The sequence below is a fragment of the Scyliorhinus torazame genome, chromosome 19 (genome assembly GCF_047496885.1).
Source record: "Scyliorhinus torazame isolate Kashiwa2021f chromosome 19, sScyTor2.1, whole genome shotgun sequence".
NCBI classification, from domain to species: domain Eukaryota; kingdom Metazoa; phylum Chordata; class Chondrichthyes; order Carcharhiniformes; family Scyliorhinidae; genus Scyliorhinus; species Scyliorhinus torazame.
In genome coordinates this window covers 56179401-56199705 of record NC_092725.1, presented here as the reverse complement: position 1 = coordinate 56199705, position 20305 = coordinate 56179401, and the positions used below count along the sequence as shown (strand labels likewise).

Sequence of the window (20305 nt, the reverse complement as noted above, 5' to 3'; positions counted from 1 at the left end):
AGAATGTCCAATCCACCTAACAAGCACGTCTTTTGGTTCTTGTGGGAGGAAACCGGAGCATCCAGGGGAAACCCATGCAGACAAGGAGAGAGCATGCAGACTCCGCACAGACAGTGACCCAAGGCTGGAATCGAACCCAGGTTCCTGGTGCTGTGAAGCAACAGTGCGAACCACTATGCTACCGTGCTGTCCAGTTAAAAATGATAAGGTTCCCCGTGCCTGCGTGGGTCTCACCCCCACAACCCAAAGATGTGCAGTGTTGGTGGATTGGCCACGCTAAAATTGTCCCTTAATTGGAAAAAAATAATTGGGTATTCTAAATAAAACAATGATACGGTGATGTTAAACTTGAATTATAAAAGGTATGGTATGATATGTTTATGGCTGGAGCATAAAGTTTTATTTTGAAACACTTTCCCCCCCCCAAAAAAACTTCCATATCCCCTCCCATACCTCCCCGCCGTCCGCGCCCCCCCCCCCCCTCCAAACCATTCGGTGTGCTGAAACTACCAGGGTGCCAAGTTGACAGTGTCGGGGCACTAACCTGCCCTGTCCCTGACCACCTGGGGGCTCCAATATCCTCAGAGTCCCCGGCGTGGCCGACACATGTGGTTCCGGCTTTTGGAAACCAGTATCGAATGGCGCTGACATCACTCTGTGCCAGTGGGGCCAGTGAGGCCCGGGGCCGAGGAAACGCTGGTACAAAAGGATGCTGAATTAACATTTTGTTTCAGATAGAATCATAGAATGATACAGCACCAAACAGTTAAAACTTTAGAATTGGAGTCATGCAAGACAAATTGATAGTGAAACAAAAACAACTTCTATTTGCTGAGCACCTTTAATGCAATAAAACAACCCAAGATACCTCACAGAGCAATATCAAACAAATTTTGACATCATTTCACACGAGGAGATTTTTGGACAGTTTGACAGAGGCAAACTGTCTGTGTCATTAAGACAATTCCATTTCCTGTATTGGCTATTCATCTAGCTTCTTTCAGAAATGCTAAAATTGCAGCCAAACATGGTTTTGCCCCACCAGACTGGATTGAAATTACATAATTCATTAGGGAGCCTTTGGACTGTGAAAGAAGAAAATATTCCCTTCATCTCATTATCCCGAGTTCGATTCAAACCCAAATCCAAGAAATGAAAGGGTAATGTTTTAATTAGCACTTGACTTTCCCACAAGAGACGTAAGTTAAAAAAAAAAATCACATTCAAAAAATATCGGCGTAAAACTGCAGTGAAATTAGGGACAGCCAAGTGACTTGGATCAATGACCTTCATTAGTAGAATGTAAGGATGACATGCAACGCCATGGACCAAGTGCTGGAAAATGGGATTAAAATAATTAGGTGCTTGATGGTTGGCGTGAATACGATGGGCCGAAGGGCCTCTTTCCATGCTGTAAATCTCTAGAATTTCAATCAATTTTGGATTGTTGTGTTGCTAACTTTTGGTTGGTTCAATTGGCTCTGTTTTATGACCTTTAGAGTCGCCAGGTATCTTTATGATACCGCCACGAGGTTCAAGTTCAAGTAATGATCAATAACTCAACACACCAATTAGTAAGATTCAAATCAAAACACATTTATTATACACAGCAAATCGCTACTCATGCATAAACTCTACTTTCTAGGCTATTTCTATAATTAACAGGCCTCTACTTAGCTTCGGACTGGCCCACCAGGTCCGGGGAACAAATGGCCTTTCGTTCATGTCCTGAGTCTGCGGGATTCAAAAGCTGGTATGGACTGGTAGCCAGGAGCACCCATCTCGTGGCGAGCATTGACTTGAGACTTACTTGCTTGGTGGCAACAAGACAGGTCACTGTCAAGGGTTGGTTCAAGTTGCTGAGTGACCCTGCCAAAGAAGAACGATTTGAACTATAGTCCCCAGGGGCTTCCCGCCCTTCGGGGCGGACCCCGTACCTGGTTCCAAGTGACTGGACTACTTTCCGATCACTTGGATCGATTTCTCCAATACCGGAGTTGTTTCCTGAACGTTGGGCGGTCCCTAAATGTTGGCCTTCCTTTGTCTTGGCTCCTGCTGGCGCCGAGGAGTCTGGCTTGGCTTTGTTTACCTTAACTGTTGCCATTGTGCCTGGGAATCGCACATTACTATGTAGCTGACTGCTACATTACTATGCAGATGGCTGCTGGTTTCAGTGCTGTCTGGTTCCTTACAGGTCTCAATACACATGATTTCTGTATTTGCTAGTCTTTGCCTGTGTTGGCTGAATTTCCCTTCAGCCTTTGCGGTTCTCCATTTTAAGTCGGGAAGTGGCCAACTCAGGTGGCTACAGTTGCTCCAAGTTCATTGACATCCCAGGGTGCGTTGAGGGAGGGATGTCCTGATTCTGTACTCTGCTATTCAGACAGACAGTGAAGAATGAGAAGGCACTTGTCGGGCAGGAGTGAGTGGCAGATCCGAGTCAAACTGCAGGTTTGGGGGGGATTAATGGGAAGAGAGGTTAAATCCTGCCTATCCTGATTCAGAGCCCACTTTATTCATGTGCTGCAGCTACTAATTCCTCAAGTGTTGTCAGTTGGGTGTTTCACTATTAGCTGTTAATCTGTACTTAATATTTTGGTGGAGTAGAGTTGCCTATTCGAGTTGGAAGCAAAGTGGAAGATAGTTCTGACCATGTAACATTGGTTCATATGACACCGTTAATAACATGTGAACGTCTCTGGTTTCAAGTGTAGAGTAAAAGGTCAACTCCGACACTACTCAAAACAATCGATCCTGAGCATATATTGCATAATAGCGATGTCACACAGAAGAGAGAGAGGAGCATCTGAGAGATAAGCAGTGGCTCTGACTTAGTGTTTTGTAACTATGCAAATAAAGGTTGTGTTGAAAAAGGATCTTTGCCTCCAGCCAGGTCTCTTGCTAAGAGTAAGACACCCAACATCTTGCAAGATAATCCGACAATAACAGATGGTGGCAGCAGTGGTCAAACCCACAGAGAAGCAGGTACCATGGTGGGAAACAGCCTGAAGGAGAAGTCCAGCAGCAGCAACAGGGGACAGGGGGTGAAGCGCTTCAAGGCTCACCCGGTAATCGGGCCAGAGAGGCAAACCACAAGGACAGCCAAGCGGCTAACACAGAAAACAGCGTGGGAAATGGGATGCTCAACACAGGGTGTGCAATGACTTCTACCCTACCTCTCCCATAATTGTTCCAGAACAGAGGGTCCAGACAGGCAAAGCAATGGCAAAACTGGAGATAGCACCTCACCAGTTATCGAAATGCTTCGGGTCTCACGAATAAGACTAACAATGACCAAGTTAGTATCCCATGGTAAACTGTCGGGATTATTGCAGATGGCCATTGAAGTCTTCGACTCATTTTTTTTCAGTCTTCACAGAGTGGGCAAAATGCGACCATCAAAATCAAAGTCCAGGTGAAGGAATAGATTCCTTTTTAAATGATTCTATTGTTTGACTGACAATTGAGAGTATGGAACATTAAAACATAATTTAATAAGAAACTGAATCATTGTCAGTATTTAGAAAGAACCCATGTCAGAATTTCTACAATCTAGAGAAGATCTGAGGCTGAGCAAAGCGGAAAAAATGGCTAGGGAGACTGAAGTGCGAAAGAAAACAGTATTGGGATGACTGTGGGATGGGGTTGTGGGGGGACCCTCAACCTTACTTTGAAATCTGGACACCCTTTAGAAATGGCACCCTGATCTCGGAGGAGCCGGTCTTGCTGGCGTCTTTAGTTCCCACTCCACAAAAAAAATTCTAAGCATGGGATGATTCAGTGAGAATTTTCCTGTGCTCCAAAGAAAATGACTAAGCGTGGGTAAATTGCGACTTGGACCGCACCCAAACACCCAGTGAGAATCACCCCATGAAACCTGCCCAAAATGACTGCCCAAAATGACACTGAAGTCATTTTTTGAGAGAATTGTCCCATGTATGTCATTCAGAAAGACTGAACCTAATCCTTAAAGTTAAAAAAGAATTCCCCAAAATCTTCAGAGGCTTGGGAAAATTGAAAACTGTGACCCAGTCGCACTGAAGGCAGGTGCAAAACAAATTTGTCTGTTTACACCCAGGAAGGTCCTACAAGCATTTCTAAAATTGTTAAGAAGTGTCAGAGAGGCAGTGCTTCAACAGGGTTTATTTCACCAGTTACAAAACCAAATAGGATCATCAGATCCAATTTGATTGAGTTTTTTGAGGGAGTGACCAAGAAAGTAGATGAGGGTAGTGCAGTAGACGTTGTCTACATGGACTTTAGCAAAGCCTTTGACAAGGTACCGCATGGTAGGTTGTTGCAGAAGGTTAAAGCTCACGGGATCCAGGGTGAGGTTGCCAATTGGATTCAAAATTGGCTGGACGACAGAAGGCAGAGGGTGGTTGTAGAGGGTTGTTTTTCAAACTGGAGGCCTGTGACCAGAGGTGTGCCTCAGGGATCGGTGCTGGGTCCACTGTTATTTGTGATTTATATTAATGATTTGGATGAGAATTTAGGAGGCATGGTTAGTAAGTTTGCAGATGACACCAAGATTGGTGGCATAGTGGATAGTGAAGAAGGTTATCTAGGATTGCAACGGGATCTTGATCAATTAGGCCAGTGGGCCGACGAATGGCAGATGGAGTTTAATTTAGATAAATGTGAGGTGATGCATTTTGGCAGATCGAATCAGGCCAGGACCTACTCAGTTAATGGTATGGCGTTGGGGAGAGTTATAGAACAAAGAGATCTAGGAGTACAGGTTCATAGCTCCTTGAAGGTGGGAGTCGCAGGTGGACAGGGTGGTGAAGAAGGCATTCGGCATGCTTGGTTTCATTGGTCAGAACATTGAATATAGGAGTTGGGACGTCTTGTTGAAGTTGTACAAGACATTGGTACGGCCACACTTGGAATACTGTGTGCAGTTCTGGTCACCCTATTATAGAAAGGATATTATTAAACTAGAAAGAGTGCAGAAAAGATTTACTAGGATGTTGCCGGGACTTGATGGTTTGAGTTATAAGGAGAGGCTGGATAGACTGGGACTTTTTTCCCTGGAGCGTAGGAGGCTTAGGGGTGATCTTATAGAGGTCTATAAAATAATGAGGGGCATAGATAAGGTAGATAGTCAACATCTTTTCCCAAAGGTAGGGGAGTCTAAAACTAGAGGGCATAGGTTTAAGGTGAGAGGGGAGAGATTCAGAAGGGCCCAGAGGGGCAATTTCTTCACTCAGAGGGTAGTGAGTGTCTGGAATGGGCTGCCAGAGGTAGTAGTAGAAGCGGGTACAATTGTGTCTTTCAAAAAGCATTTAGATGGTTACATGGGTAAGATGGGTATAGAGGGTTATGGGCCAAGTGCGGGCAACTGGGACTAGCTTAATGGTAAAAAACTGGGCGGCATGGACTGGTTGGGCCGAAGGGCCTGTTTCCATGCTGTAAACTTCTATGATTCTATGATTCTAATCAGCACTGTCCTAACGAATTTGAACAATAAATAGTAATAATAATAATCGCTTATTGTCACAAGTAGGCTTCAATGAAGTTACTGTGAAAAGCCCCTAGTCGCCACATTCCGGCGCCTGTTCAGGGAGGCCGGTACGGGAATTGAACCCGCGCTGTTGACCTTGTTCTGCATTACAAGTCAGCTGTTTAGCCCACTGTGCTGAACCAGGAGGTAGAACCAGAGATACCCAAAACTTGCAAAGTTGACTAAGAACATAGAACATTACAACGCAGTACAGGCCCTTTGGTTCTCGATGTTGCGCCGACCTGTGAAACCACTCTGAAGCCCCATCTACACTATTCCCTTATCGTCCATATGTCTATCCAATGACCATTTAGATGCCCTTAGTGTTGGCGAGTCCACTACTGTTGCAGGCAGGGCATTCCACACCCTTACTACTCTCTGAGTAAAGAACCTACCTCTGACATCTGTCCTATATCTATCTCCCCTCAATTTAAAGCTATGTCCCCTCGTGCTAGACATCACCATCCGAGGAAAAAGGCTCTCACTATCCACCCTATCCAATCCTCTGATCATCTTGTATGCCTCAATTAAGTCACCTCTTAACCGTCTTCTCTCTAACGAAAACAGCCTTAAGTTCCTCAGCCTTTCCTCATAAGATCTTCCCTCCATACCAGGCAACATTCTGGTGAATCTCCTCTGCACCCTTTCCAATGCTTCTACATCCTTCCTATAATGCGGCGACCAGAATTGCACGCAATACTCCAAATGCGGCCAGACCAGAGTTTTGTACAGCTGCAATGTGACCTCATGGCTCCGAAACCCAATCCCTCTACCAATAAAAGCGAACACACCGTACACCTTCTTAACAACCCTCTCAACCTGGGTGGCAACTTTCAGGGATCTATGTACATGGACACCGAGATCTCTATGCTCATCCACACTGCCAAGAATCTTACCATTAGCCCATTACTCGGTCTTCCTGTTATTCCTTCCAAAATGAATCACCTCACAGTTTTCTGCATTAAACTCCATTTGCCACCTCTCAGCCCAGCTCTGCAGCTTATCTATGTCCCTCTGTAACTTGTTACATCCTTCTGCACTGTCCAAAACTCCCCCGACTTTAGTGTCATCTGCAAATTTACTCACCCATCCTTCTACGCCCTCCTCCAGGTCATTTATAAAAATGACAAACAGCAGTGGCCCCAAAACAGATCCTTGTGGTACACCACTAGTAACTGGACTCCAGTCTGAACATTTGCCATCAACCACCACCCTTTGTCTTCTTCCAGCTAGCCAATTTCTGATCCAAACTGCTAAATGACCCTGAATCCCATACCTCCGTATTTTCTGCAGTAGCCTACTGTGGAGAACCTTATCAAACGCTTTACTGAAATCCATATACACCACATTGACTGCTTTACCCTCATCCACCTGTTTGGTCACCTTCTCAAAGAACTCAATAAGGTTTGTGAGGCATGACCTACCCTTCACAAAACCGTGTTGACTATCTCTAATCAAATTATTCTTTTCCAGATGATTATACATCCTATCTCTTATAAACCTTTCCAAGATTTTGCCCACAACAGAAGTAAGGCTCACTGGTCTATAGTTACTGGGGTTGTCTCTACTCCCCTTCTTGAACAAGGGGACAACATTTGCTATCCTCCAGTCTTCTGGCACTATTCCTGTAGACAAAGATGACTTAAAGATCAAAGCCAAAGGCTCAGCAATTTCATCCCTAGCTTCCCAGAGAATCCTAGGATAAATCCCATCCGGCCCAAGGGACTTATCTATTTTCACACTTTCCAGAATTGCTAACACCTCCTCCTTATGAACCTCAAGCCCGTCTAGTCTAGTAGCCTGAATCTCAGTATTCTCCTCCACAACATTGTCTTTTTCCTGCGTGAAAACTGATGAAAAATATTCATTTAGCACCTCTCCTATCTCCTCGGACTCCGACAACTTCCCACTACTGTCCTTGACTGGCCCTACTCTTACCCTAGTCATTCGTTTATTCCTGACTTATCTATAGAAAGCTTGAGGGTTATCCTTGATCCTACCTGCCAAAGACTTCTCATGTCCCCTCCTGGCTCTTCTTAGCTCTCTCTTTAGGTCCTTCCTAGCGAACTTGTAACTCTCGAGCTCCCTAACTGACCCTTCATGTCTCATCTTTACATAAGCCTCCTTCTTCCTCTTGACAAGTATTTCGACTGCTTTAGTAAACCACGGTTCCCTTGCTCAATCACTTCCTCCCTGCCAGACAGGTACATACTTATCAAGGACACGCAGTAGCTGTTCCTTGAACAAGCGCCACATTTCCATTGTGCCCATCACCTGCAGTTTTCTCTCCATCCGATGCATTCTAAGTCTTGCCTCATCGCATCATAACTGCCTTTCCCCCAGATATAACTCTTGCCCTGCGGTATATACCTATCCCTTTCCATCACTGAAGTAAACGTAATCGAATTGTGGTCACTATCACCAAAGTGCTCACCTACCTCCAAATCTAATACCTGTCCTGGCTCATTACCCAGTACCAAATCCAATATGGCCTTGCCTCTCGTTGGCCTATCTAAATACTGTGTCAGGAAACCCTCCTGCACACATTGGACAAAAACAGACCCATCTAAAGTACTCGAACTATAGCGTTTCCAGTCAATATTAGGAGGTTAAAGTCCCCCATAACAACTACCCTGTTGCTTTCGCTCCTATCCAGAATCATCTTTGCAATCCTTTCCTCTACGTCTCTGGAATTTTTCAGAGACCTAAAGAAAACCCCGAACAGGGTGACCTCTCCTTTCTTGTTTCTAACCTCAGCCCATACTACCTCAGTAGAGTCCTCATCAAATGCCCTTTCTGCCACCGTAATACTGTCCTTGACTAACAATGCCACCCCTCCCCCTCTTTTACCAACTTCCCTGAGCTTACTTAAATATCTAAACACTGGCACCTGCAACAACCATTCCTGTCCCTGCTCTATCCATGTCTCCGAAATGGCCACAACAACGAAGTCCCAGGTACCAACCCATGCCGCAAGTTCACCCACCTTATTCCGGATGCTCCTGGCATTGAAGAAGACACACTTTAAACCACCTTCCTGCCTACCGGTACACTCCTGCAACTTTGAAACCTTACTCATGACCTCACTACTCTCAACCTCCTGTACACTGAAGTTACAATTCAGGTTCCCAAACCCCTGCTGAACTAGTTTAAACCCTCCCGACGAGTATTAGCAAATTTCCCCCCCAGGATATTGGTACCCCTCTGGTACAGATGTAGACCATCCCATTTGTAGAGGTCCCACCGACCCCAGAATGAGCCCCAATTATCCAGAAACCTCCTGCACCATCCCTGTAGCCACGTGTTCAACTCCCCTCCCTCCCTATTCCTTGTCTCGCTATCACGTGGCACGGGTAACAACCCAGAGATAATAACGCTGTTTGTCTCTAATTCCCACAGAATCTCCTATCTATCCCCCTAACTATGGAGTCTCCAATGACTAATGCTCTAGTCCTCTCCCCCCTTCCCTTCTGAACAACAGGGACAGACTCCGTGCCAGAGACCTGTACCCCATAGCTTACCCCTGGTAAGGCGTACCCCCCAACAGTATCCAAAGCGGTATACTTGTTACTCAGGGGAACGACCACAGGGGATCCCTGTACTGACTGCTTCCTCCCAGCCCATCTCACCGTGACCCATCTATCTTTATTCTTCGGAGTAACTACATCCCTGAAGCTTCTATCTATGACTACCTCTGCCTCCCGAATGATCCGACGTTCATACAGCTCCAGCTCCAGATCCCTAACGCGGTTTCTGAGGAGCTGGAGATGGGTGCACTTCCCACAGATGAAATCAGCAGGGACACGGACGGCATCCCTCACCTCAAACATTCTGCAGGAGGAACACTGCACTACCTTACCTGTTATTCACTCCCCTTCTCAGCAAGCACTCACTCAGCAACCTCTGCGCCCCGCACGATAACACCAGCCAATGAACTTATTGTTTTGCTGTGATGTCACTCCTGAATTGTTTTTTTAATTTCAGCCTGCTGTCCAAAGGTGTCCCTCTAAGCTCACGCTCTTTTTAAATCCCCGCACTCGCAGCTCCCGCCCTTTTTAAATCCCCGCGACTCTCAGCTCCCGCTCTTTTTAATCTCCACTCCGACTCGCAGCTCCCGCTCTTTTTAATCTCCACTCCGACTCGCAGCTCCCGCTCTTTTTAATCTCCACTCCGACTCGCAGCTCCCGCCCTTTTTAAATCTCCGCGACTCGCAGCTCCCGCTCTTTTTAAATCTCCGCTCCCGCTCTTTTTAAATCTCCGTGACTCTCAGCTCTCGCTCTTTTTAAATCTCCGTGACTCTCAGCTCCCGCTCTTTTTAAATCTCCGCGACTCGCAGCTCCCGCTCTTTTTAAACCTCCGCGACTCGCAGCTCCCGCGCTTTTTAAATCTCCGCTCCGACTCTCTGCTCCCGCTCTTTCTAAATCTCCGCTCCGACTCGCAGCGCCCGCTCTTTTTAAATCTCCGTGACTCTCAGCTCCCGCTCTTTTTAAATCACCCCTCCGACTCGCAGCGCCCGCTCTTTTTAAATCTCCGTGACTCTCAGCTCCCGCTCTTTTTCAATATCCGCTACGGCGGTTTTTAAATCTCCGCTCCGACTCGCAGCTCCCGCTCTTTTTAAATCTCCGTGACTCTCAGCTCCCGCTCTTTTTAAATCTCCGCGACTCGCAGCAGCCGCTCTTTTTAAATCTCCGCGACTCTCAGCTCTCGCTATTTTTAAATCTCCGCTCCGACTCTCTGCTCCCACTCTTTTTAAATCTCCGCTCCGACTCTCAGCTCCCGCACTTTTTAAATCTCCGCTCCGACTCTCAGCTCCCGCCCTTTTTAAATCTCCGCCACGACATGCAGCTCCCGCACTTTTTAAATCTCCGCTCCGACTCGCAGCTCCCGCACTTTTTAAATCCCCGCGACTCTCAGCTCCCGCGCTTTTTAAATCTCCGCTCTGACTCTCAGCTCCCGCTCTTTTTAAATCTCCGCTCCGACTCGCAGCTCCCGCCCTTTTTAAATCTCCGCTCCGACTCGCAGCTCCCGCTCTTTTTAAACCCCGCACTCGCAGCTCCCGCCCTTTTTAAATCCCCGCGACTCTCAGCTCCCGCGCTTTTTAAATCTCCACTCCGACTCGCAGCTCCCGCTCTTTTTAATCTCCACTCCGACTCGCAGCTCCCGCTCTTTTTAATCTCCACTCCGACTCGCAGCTCCCGCCCTTTTTAAATCTCCGCGACTCGCAGCTCCCGCTCTTTTTAAATCTCCGCGACTCTCAGCTCTCGCTATTTTTAAATCTCCGCTCCGACTCTCTGCTCCCACTCTTTTTAAATCTCCGCTCCGACTCTCAGCTCCCGCGCTTTTTAAATCTCCGCTCCGACTCTCAGCTCCCGCCCTTTTTAAATCTCCGCCACGACATGCAGGTCCCGCACTTTTTAAATCTCCGCTCCGACTCGCATCTCCCGCACTTTTTAAATCCCCGCGACTCTCAGCTCCCGCGCTTTTTAAATCTCCGCTCTGACTCTCAGCTCCCGCTCTTTTTAAATCTCCGCTCCGACTCGCAGCTCCCGCCCTTTTTAAATCTCCGCTCCGACTCGCAGCTCACGCTCTTTTTAAATCTCCGCGACTCGCAGCTCCCGCGCTTTTTAAATCTCCGCTCCGACTCACTGCTCCCGCTCTTTCTAAATCTCGGCTCCGACTCGCAGCGCCCGCTCTTTTTAAATCTCCGTGACTCTCAGCTCCCGCTCTTTTTAAATCACCCCTCCGACTCGCAGCGCCCGCTCTTTTTAAATCTCCGTGACTCTCAGCTCCCGCTCTTTTTCAATATCCGCTACGGCGGTTTTTAAATCTCCGCTCCGACTCGCAGCTCCCGCTCTTTTTAAATCTCCGTGACTCTCAGCTCCCGCTCTTTTTAAATCTCCGCGACTCGCAGCACCCGCTCTTTTTAAATCTCCGCGACTCTCAGCTCTCGCTATTTTTAAATCTCCGCTCCGACTCTCTGCTCCCACTCTTTTTAAATCTCCGCTCCGACTCTCAGCTCCCGCGCTTTTTAAATCTCCGCTCCGACTCTCAGCTCCCGCCCTTTTTAAATCTCCGCCACGACATGCAGCTCCCGCACTTTTTAAATCTCCGCTCCGACTTGCAGCTCCCGCACTTTTTAAATCTCCGCGACTCTCAGCTCCCGCGCTTTTTAAATCTCCGCTCTGACTCTCAGCTCCCACTTTTTTAAAATCTCCGCTCCAACTCGCAGCTCCCGCTCTTTTTAAATCTCCGCTCCGACTCGCGGCTCCCGCTCTTTTTAAATCTCCGCGACTCCCAGCTCCCGCGCTTTTTAAATCTCTGTGACTCTCAGCTCCCCTGCTTTTTAAATCTCTGCTCTGACTCGCAGCTCCCACGCTTTTTAAATCTCCGCTCTGACTCGCAGCTCCCGCTCTTTTTAAATCTCCGCGACTCTCAGCTCCCGTGCTTTTTAAATCTCCGCTCCGACTCTCAGCTCCCGCTCTTTTAAAATCTCCGCTCCGACTCTCAGCTCCGGCGCTTTTTAAATCTCTGCTCCGACTCGCAGCTCCCGCTCTTTTTAAATCCCCGTGACTCTCAGCACCCGCTCTTTTTAAATCTCCGCGACTCTCAGCACCCGCGCTTTTTATATCTCCGCTCCGACTCTCAGCTCCCGCTTTTTTTAAATCTCCGCTCCGACTCGCAGCTCCCGCTCTTTTTAAATCTCCGCTCCGACTCGCAGCTCCCGCTCTTTTTAAATCTCCGCGACTCTCAGCTCCCACGCTTTTTAAATCTCCGCTCCAACTCTCAGCTCCCGCTCTTTTTAAATCTCCGCTCCGACTCTCAGCTCCGGCTCTTTTTAAATCTCCACTCCGACTCGCAGCTCCCGCTCTTTTTAAATCTCCACTCCGACTCGCAGCTCCCGCTCTTTTTAAATCTCCGCGACTCCCAGCTCCCGCGCTTTTTAAATCTCCGCTCCGACTCGCAGCTTCCGCTCTTTTTAAATCTCTGCGACTCTCAGCTCCTGCGCTCGACACAAAGAGCAGATTCTGGCAGCTACCACTGGATCAGGAATCAAAACTCCTCAGCAGCTTCAGAATAACATTTGGAGGTTCAACGTTCTACCTTTTGACTTCACAGAGATTTCAATATACAAGAAGGTACAGAAGGAGATGCATAATAATAATAATAAGTGCCATGTGGATGACAATTTAGTCAGTGGCTCAGCAAAGGAAGAACATGCCAAAAGTGTAAGTGAAATATTAAAAACACTGCAAGATGCTCACATAACACTTACACGAGAATGGTGAGTTTTCAAAACATGAGAAAATTCTACATCATATTATCCAGTAAGCAGGAATCACTCACAGACGGGCAGTACAGTGGCGCAGTAGTTAGCATTGCTGCCTCACGGCACCGAGATCCCAGGTTTGATCCCGGCTCTGGGTCACTGACCGTGTGGAATTTGCACATTTTCCCGATGTTTGCGTGGGTTTTGCCCCCGCAACCCAAAGATATGCAGGGTAGGTGGATTGGCCACGCTAAATTGCCCCTTAATTGGAAAAAATGAATTGGGTACTCTAAATTTATTTTTAAAAAGGAATCACTCGCAGACGCACAGAAAGCAAAAGTGATGAGAATTTCCGCTGCCCACAAATATCACCAAAGTTCAAAGGTTACCAACAGGGAAAATCCCAACCCACCTAACTCAAGTAGGCAAACTTTTACGGCAACTTTTGAGGCAGAATTAGGTATGGTGCTGGATAGTATATCAACAGCAGTCATTTGAGTAAATCAAAAAGGTGTTGAGATATTCAGAGATCCATGTTTACTACGATTCCAAACTTCCAACTATTGCACCAGTATAGATGCATCAGCAACAGGACTGGGTGCAGTCTTGTTCCAGATTAAGTCCCAGAAGAAGATGATAAAAATACTGTCAAGGAAGCAGAGGCCTCCGTAGCCTTAACGACTCAATATTTACCAGTTATTATTATGCATCTCCTTCTGCACCTTCTAGTATATTGAAATCTCTGTGATGTCAAAAGGTAGACAGTTGAACCTCCAAATGGAAGATGCGTAGAAGTTTTGATAACATAGAAGTTGCAAGAATTTTGCAAAATTCAAAGGCGAAGTGAGGAATCTGTGTAGGTTTCACATACTGCTTGATAGTTGAGCAAAGTATGTGCTCAGTAACCCCATCATGAGGCAGTACTTTGAACTCGGTCACCACACTAGCATCTTTGATTTATGATGTGTGGTTGGGATCCCTCACCACCTGGAAGTCCTCCAGAAGATTCACCAGGGACATTTTGCTATTACCGAGTGTTGGGCCAGGTGGCCAAGTATCTCAGATTCTCTCAAAGACATGGCCTCCAACTGTGTTACCCATGCCGCTCACAAACAGGAGCAGAAATAACTACTTCTACCTTCTTTTCCATCCAGGTCATGGGACCACCTTGACATGCATCTCTTCAAACTCATAGGGAAAGTATTTCTGAACGTTGTGGATTTTTACTTCCACCGGATTGAGGTGCAGGAGCTTCATGGATTCGCTGCTAAAGTCACTTTAAAGAAGATATTTTCACATATGGCATTCCGGACTTTGTCATTTATAACGGACCACAATCCGCCAAAGTGTGTTCCAAACCATTGCAGCATCATTTGCTCACATCAGTTGATCCTCAAGCTAATCATAGAATTTACAGTGCAGAAAGAAGGCCATTCAGCCCATCGAGTTTGCACCGGACCTTGGAAAGAGCACCGTACTTAAGCTCAAACCTCCACCCTGTCTCCACCTAACCTTTTTGGACACTAAAGGCAATTTAGCATGGTCAATCCACCTAACCTGCACGTTTGGACTGTGGGAGGAAACCGGAGCACCTGGAGGAAACCCACGCACACATGGGGAGAAAGTGCAACCTTCGCACAGTCACCCGAGGATGGAATTGAACCCGGGCCCCTGGAGCTGTGTGCCACCCCTAATGGAGAGGCTGAGGGAGGAGCTCAGGCTTCCTCAGAAGAAACAAAGATTTAAAATTAGCTACTGCTTTACACCTTTGCAGAACGGCTTCGCCTCATGCAAATTGTTTATGGGTCGCAGGCTAAGAACCCAACTTCCTTCCATTTCTCGCACATTAACGCCAAAAATCACAGTAAAGAGCCACAACCGCGTCTGACAGAAGGAACATGATTGCAGAGCAGACCATGCCCACACCTTAAACCAATGACAGAGGTCTCACCACCGGCCCACACTCGAAAAGAAGAGAGATGTGTGTGGATTAAGGACCAGCAACGAGAAGGAACCGTAAGAGAGATTATAACAATGAAGATTATATCTTGTCCAGACAGAAAGCGGTATTAGCTGAAGAAACAGGCGTGCTCTGATTTTAATGAACAAGAAGCCATGATCTGGATTGAGCTGCACACCCTGACCCCCAGGAGAAAATTGCAACTACAAAACCAATAACAATGGGGACAAGAAATGACCCCCCACCCCCCCTCAGAAAATGTGTTTGGAGCAAACTCAACCACCTCAAAATCAACTCCATAAACATTCAGGAGGTTTGGTGAAACCAGCATAAAGATTATCTCTTTAAAAACAAAGTCATTGGGGGGAAGATATATGATGATGTGTATATAGCATGTAGAGATAAAGACTGGGGAGGGTGAGAGAGATGTAAAGGGGTAATTTTCACACTGCTCTAGCAGATGTAAGCAAGGAGCTATGCAATAATGAGGGCACACAGAAGAGAGCGAGGAGAATTTAGGAGATGAGCAGTGTCTCTATCCTAGTACTTTGTAATCCTGCACAGTGCCACAAAGCAAACTGATACTATCTGCAAGGGTATCCCAACTGATAACACCGCTTTGAAGTGAAACCCCAGTGTAACAATTATTAATGACTAATTAAATAAAGACAAATACACACAAACAGGACAACTCTATTCTAATGCAATTAAGATGTACAAATTACAAAACACAGTTTATATAGAGCGTACTGTTTATTACAAAATATATCTACGATACCCGAACTCTGCAAGACCCCCCTCGCCCTGTTCTCCAAACAATATCCAAATTGAACAATCAGCAATAGTTACCATAAAATACAGGGATGATACTCAAATCTGGGATTTGTCCTTTTCCTGCTGTTACGAAGGTTTTCTGCACTGCCTAGGCTCCAAGATTTAGAAGCTTGTTTGCTATGAACGTGGCCTTCAGGCTTGGTTCACTTTCTGAGACTGCTAGGTGGTAACTTCCTCTCTGGCTTCTCAGGGTCCGGACAATTATACCTTTGTTGTTCTTTGATTATACCTTCTTTGTATTTGTCTGTCTGCCCCATCAACCTCCTCGACTATACATTAACATATGTCTATCTCGACTTCCAGGTGCGGCGATGACCAGCTGAGTCGCACGTTTCGGCAGCTCCCGGTGAAACGGACTTTTGGGCTCTTGATAGGAGCCCCAACGGCAATTTTGACGGCTAAAAACACTGTGCAGTAAACCAGAAGGGAATCCCCCTGGATACGGATGAAAAAAGGAGAAAGTGGCCGGATTGCAGTGGATCCTTTGGAACAGCGGCAAGGAAGGCAAGCAAAAACCAAGATGGTGTCGGAAGGTGGCAGTTTAACATGGGGCCCTGAACAACAAGAGTTCTTGAAATGCTGTGTGGAAGAGCTCAAAAAGGAAATGAAGAAAGAGCTGTTGGCCCCGATACTAGAGGCGATCGAAGGGCTAAAGGAGGAACAAAAGACCCAGGAGCGGGAGCTTCGGGTCGTGAAGGCAAAGGCAGCCGAGAATGAGGACGACATACAGGGCCTGGTGGTGAAGACGGAGATGCATGAGGCACATCAGAAACGATGTGTGGAAAGGCTGGAGGCACTGGAGAACAACGCAAGGAGGAACAACCTGAGGATTCTTGGTCTTCCTGAAGGTGCGGAGGGAGCGGACATCGGGGCATATGTGAGCACGATGCTGCACTCGTTAATGGGAGCGGAGGCCCCGGCGGGTCCGTTGGAGGTGGAGGGAGCATACCGAGTGATGGTGCGAGGACCGAGAGCAGGAGAAATTCCCAGAGCCATAGTGGTGAGATTCCTCCGTTTTAAGGATAGAGAAATGGTCCTTAGATGGGCAAAGAAAACTCGGAGCAGTAAATGGGAGAACGCGGTGATCCATGTTTATCAAGACTGGAGTGCGGAGGTGGCGAGAAGGAGGGCGAGCTTTAATTGGGCCAAGGCGGTGCTTCATAAAAAGATAAAATTTGGAATGCTGCAACCGGCAAGACTGTGTGTCACATATCGAGGGAGGCACCACTACTTTGAGATGGCGGATGAAGCGTGGACTTTTATTGTGGAAGAAAAACTGGAATGAGGGGGTTATTAAAAAGAACATTTGAACAAAGTGGTGGGGCGAATGTGGGGGGCGAAGAGGGGGGTTAAAAAGGGGGGAAAGAGGAGTTTTATGTACTAATCCTGCGATGTGGTAACTTTTCTCTCTTCCACAGGTGGTGATGGGGGGAGGAGGGGAGGTGGAGGAGATGGGGCGTTGGCCATTGGGGGCGGGGCCAAGGGAGAAGCCCAGGCTTGGTTCCCGCGCTATGATAATCATGGCGGGAATAGAGAAGCAGGAAGGAGGGGGCGTCGCACGGTGTGAGCCGAGGTCGGCCAGAGTTTGCTGACTTCTGGGAGCAACATGGGGGGAGTAATTACGCTAGCGGGGGATCTAGCGGGGGGGTGGGGGGAATTACTGGGTTGCTGCTGCTGGGGAGAGGGGGGAGCTGGTATGGGAGGGGTGGGCGGGGGGCACCGCCTGGGGGAGATACAGCTGCGTGGGAACCGGGTGAGGAGCTGGAAAAAGGGGATGGCTAATCGACAAGGGGGGGGGTAGGAAGACCCCAACCCGGCTGATCACGTGGAACGTGAGAGGGCTGAACGGGCCGATAAAGAGGGCACGGGTACTCGCACACCTTAAGAAACTTAAGGCAGATGTGGTTATGTTACAGGAAACGCACCTGAAACTGATAGACCAGGTTAGGCTACGCAAAGGATGGGTGGGGCAGGTGTTCCATTCGGGGCGAGATGCGAAAAACAGGGGGGTGGCTATATTAGTGGGGAAGCGGGTAATGTTCGAGGCAAAGACTATAGTGGCGGATAACGGGGGCAGATACGTGATGGTGAGTGGCAAACTACAGGGGGAGACGGTGGTTTTGGTAAACGTATATGCCCCGAACTGGGATGATGCCAATTTTATGAGGCGGATGCTAGGACGCATTCCGGACCTAGAGATGGGAAAGCTGATAATGGGGGGAGATTTTAATACGGTGTTGGAACCAGGGCTGGATAGGTCGAAGTCCAGGACTGGAAGGAGGCCGGCAGCAGCCAAGGTACTTAAAGATTTTATGGAGCAGATGGGAGGTGTAGCCCCGTGGAGATTTAGCAGACCTAGGAGTAAGGAGTTCTCGTTTTTCTCCTATGTCCATAAAGTCTACTCGCAAATAGACTTTTTTGTGCTGGGAAGGGCGTTGATCCCGAAGGTGAGGGGAACGGAGTATACGGCGATAGCCATTTCGGACCACGCTCCACACTGGGTGGACTTGGAGATAGGGGAGGAAACAGGAGGGCGCCCACCCTGGAGAATGGACATGGGACTAATGGCAGATGAGGGGGTGTGTCTAAGGGTGAGGGGGTGCATTGAAAAGTACTTGGAACTCAATGATAATGGGGAGGTCCAGGTGGGAGTGGTCTGGGAGGCGCTGAAGGCGGTTGTTAGAGGGGAGCTGATATCAATAAGGGCACATAAAGGGAAGCAGGAGAGTAAGGAACGGGAGCGGTTGCTGCAAGAACTTTTGAGGGTGGACAGACAATATGCGGAAGCACCGGAGGAGGGACTGTACAGGGAAAGGCAAAGGCTACATGTAGAATTTGACTTGCTGACTACGGGCACTGCAGAGGCACAATGGAGGAAGGCACAGGGTGTACAGTACGAATATGGGGAGAAGGCGAGCAGGTTGCTGGCACACCAATTGAGGAAAAGGGGAGCAGCGAGGGAAATAGGGGGAGTGAGGGATGAGGAAGCAGAGATGGAGCGGGGAGCGGAGAGAGTGAATGGAGTGTTCAAGACATTTTATAAAAAATTATATGAAGCTCAACCCCCGGATGGGAGGGAGAGAATGATGGGCTTTTTGGATCGGCTGGAATTTCCCAAGGTGGAAGAGCAGGAAAGGGTGGGACTGGGAGCACAGATCGAGGTAGAAGAAGTGGTGAAAGGAATTAGGAGCATGCAGGCGGGAAAGGCCCCGGGACCGAATGGATTCCCAGTCGAATTCTATAGAAAATATGTGGACTTGCTCGCCCCGGTATTGACGAGGACCTTTAATGAGGCAAAGGAAAGGGGACAACTGCCCCCGACTATGTCTGAAGCAACGATATCGCTTCTCTTAAAGAAGGAAAAGGACCCGCTACAATGCGGGTCCTATAGACCTATTTCCCTCCTAAATGTAGATGCCAAGATCCTGGCCAAGGTAATGGCAATGAGAATAGAGGAATGTGTCCCGGGGGTGGTCTACGAGGACCAAACTGGGTTTGTGAAGGAGAGACAGCTGAACACGAATATACGGAGGCTGTTAGGGGTAATGATGATGCCCCCACCAGAGGGGGAAACGGAGATAGTAGTGGCGATGGATGCCGAGAAAGCATTTTATAAGAGTGGAGTGGGATTATTTGTGGGAGGTGTTGAGGAGATTTGGTTTTGGAGAGGGGTATGTTAGATGGGTGCAGCTGTTGTATAGGGCCCCGATGGCGAGCGTGGTCACGAATGGACGGGGATCTGCATATTTTCGGCTCCATAGAGGGACAAGGCAGGGATGCCCTCTGTCCCCATTATTGTTTTCACTGGTGATTGAGCCCCTGGCGATAGCGTTGAGGGGTTCCAAGAAGTGGAGGGGAGTACTTAGAGGAGGAGAAGAACACCGGGTATCTTTGTATGCGGACGATTTGTTACTATATGTGGCAGACCCGGCGGAGGGGATGCCAGAAATAATGCGGATACTTGGGGAGTTTGGGGATTTTTCAGGGTATAAATTGAACATGGGGAAAAGTGAGTTGTTTGTGGTGCATCCAGGGGAGCAGAGTAGAGAAATAGAGGACCTACCGTTGAGGAAGGTAACAAGGGACTTTCGTTACCTGGGGATCCAGATAGCCAAGAATTGGGGCACATTGCATAGGTTAAATTTAACGCGGTTGGTGGAACAAATGGAGGAGGATTTCAAGAGATGGGATATGGTATCCCTGTCACTGGCAGGGAGGGTGCAGGCGGTTAAGATGGTGGTCCTCCCGAGATTCCTCTTTGTGTTTCAGTGCCTCCCGGTGGTGATCACAAAGGCTTTTTTTAAAAGGATTGAAAAGAGCATCATGGGTTTTGTGTGGGCCGGGAAGACCCCGAGAGTGAGGAAGGGATTCTTACAGCGTAGCAGGGATAGGGGGGGGGGCTGGCACTACCGAGCCTAAATGAGTATTATTGGGCCGCTAATATTTCAATGGTGAGTAAGTGGATGGGAGAGGAGGAGAGAGCGGCGTGGAAGAGATTAGAGGGGGACTAGCCTACAGGCTATGGTGACAGCCCCATTGCCGTTCTCACCGAGGAACTACACCACAAGCCCGGTGGTGGTGGCTGCACTGAAGATTTGGGGACAGTGGAGACGGCATAGGGGAAAGACTGGAGCCTTGGGGGGGTCCACGATAAGGAACAACCATAGGTTTGCCCCGGGGGGAATGGATGGGGGATATGGAATGTGGCAAAGAGCAGGAATAACGCAACTGAAAGATC

General features: G+C 48.0%; 1 protein-coding gene across 3 annotated transcripts in view; it reads right to left on the bottom strand.

The window, feature by feature from the left end:
* pnpla8 (patatin-like phospholipase domain containing 8) overlaps positions 1-20305 on the bottom strand; it is a 111521-nt gene that overhangs the window by 4846 nt on the left and 86370 nt on the right. The gene's annotated exons all lie outside the window — the stretch shown is intronic.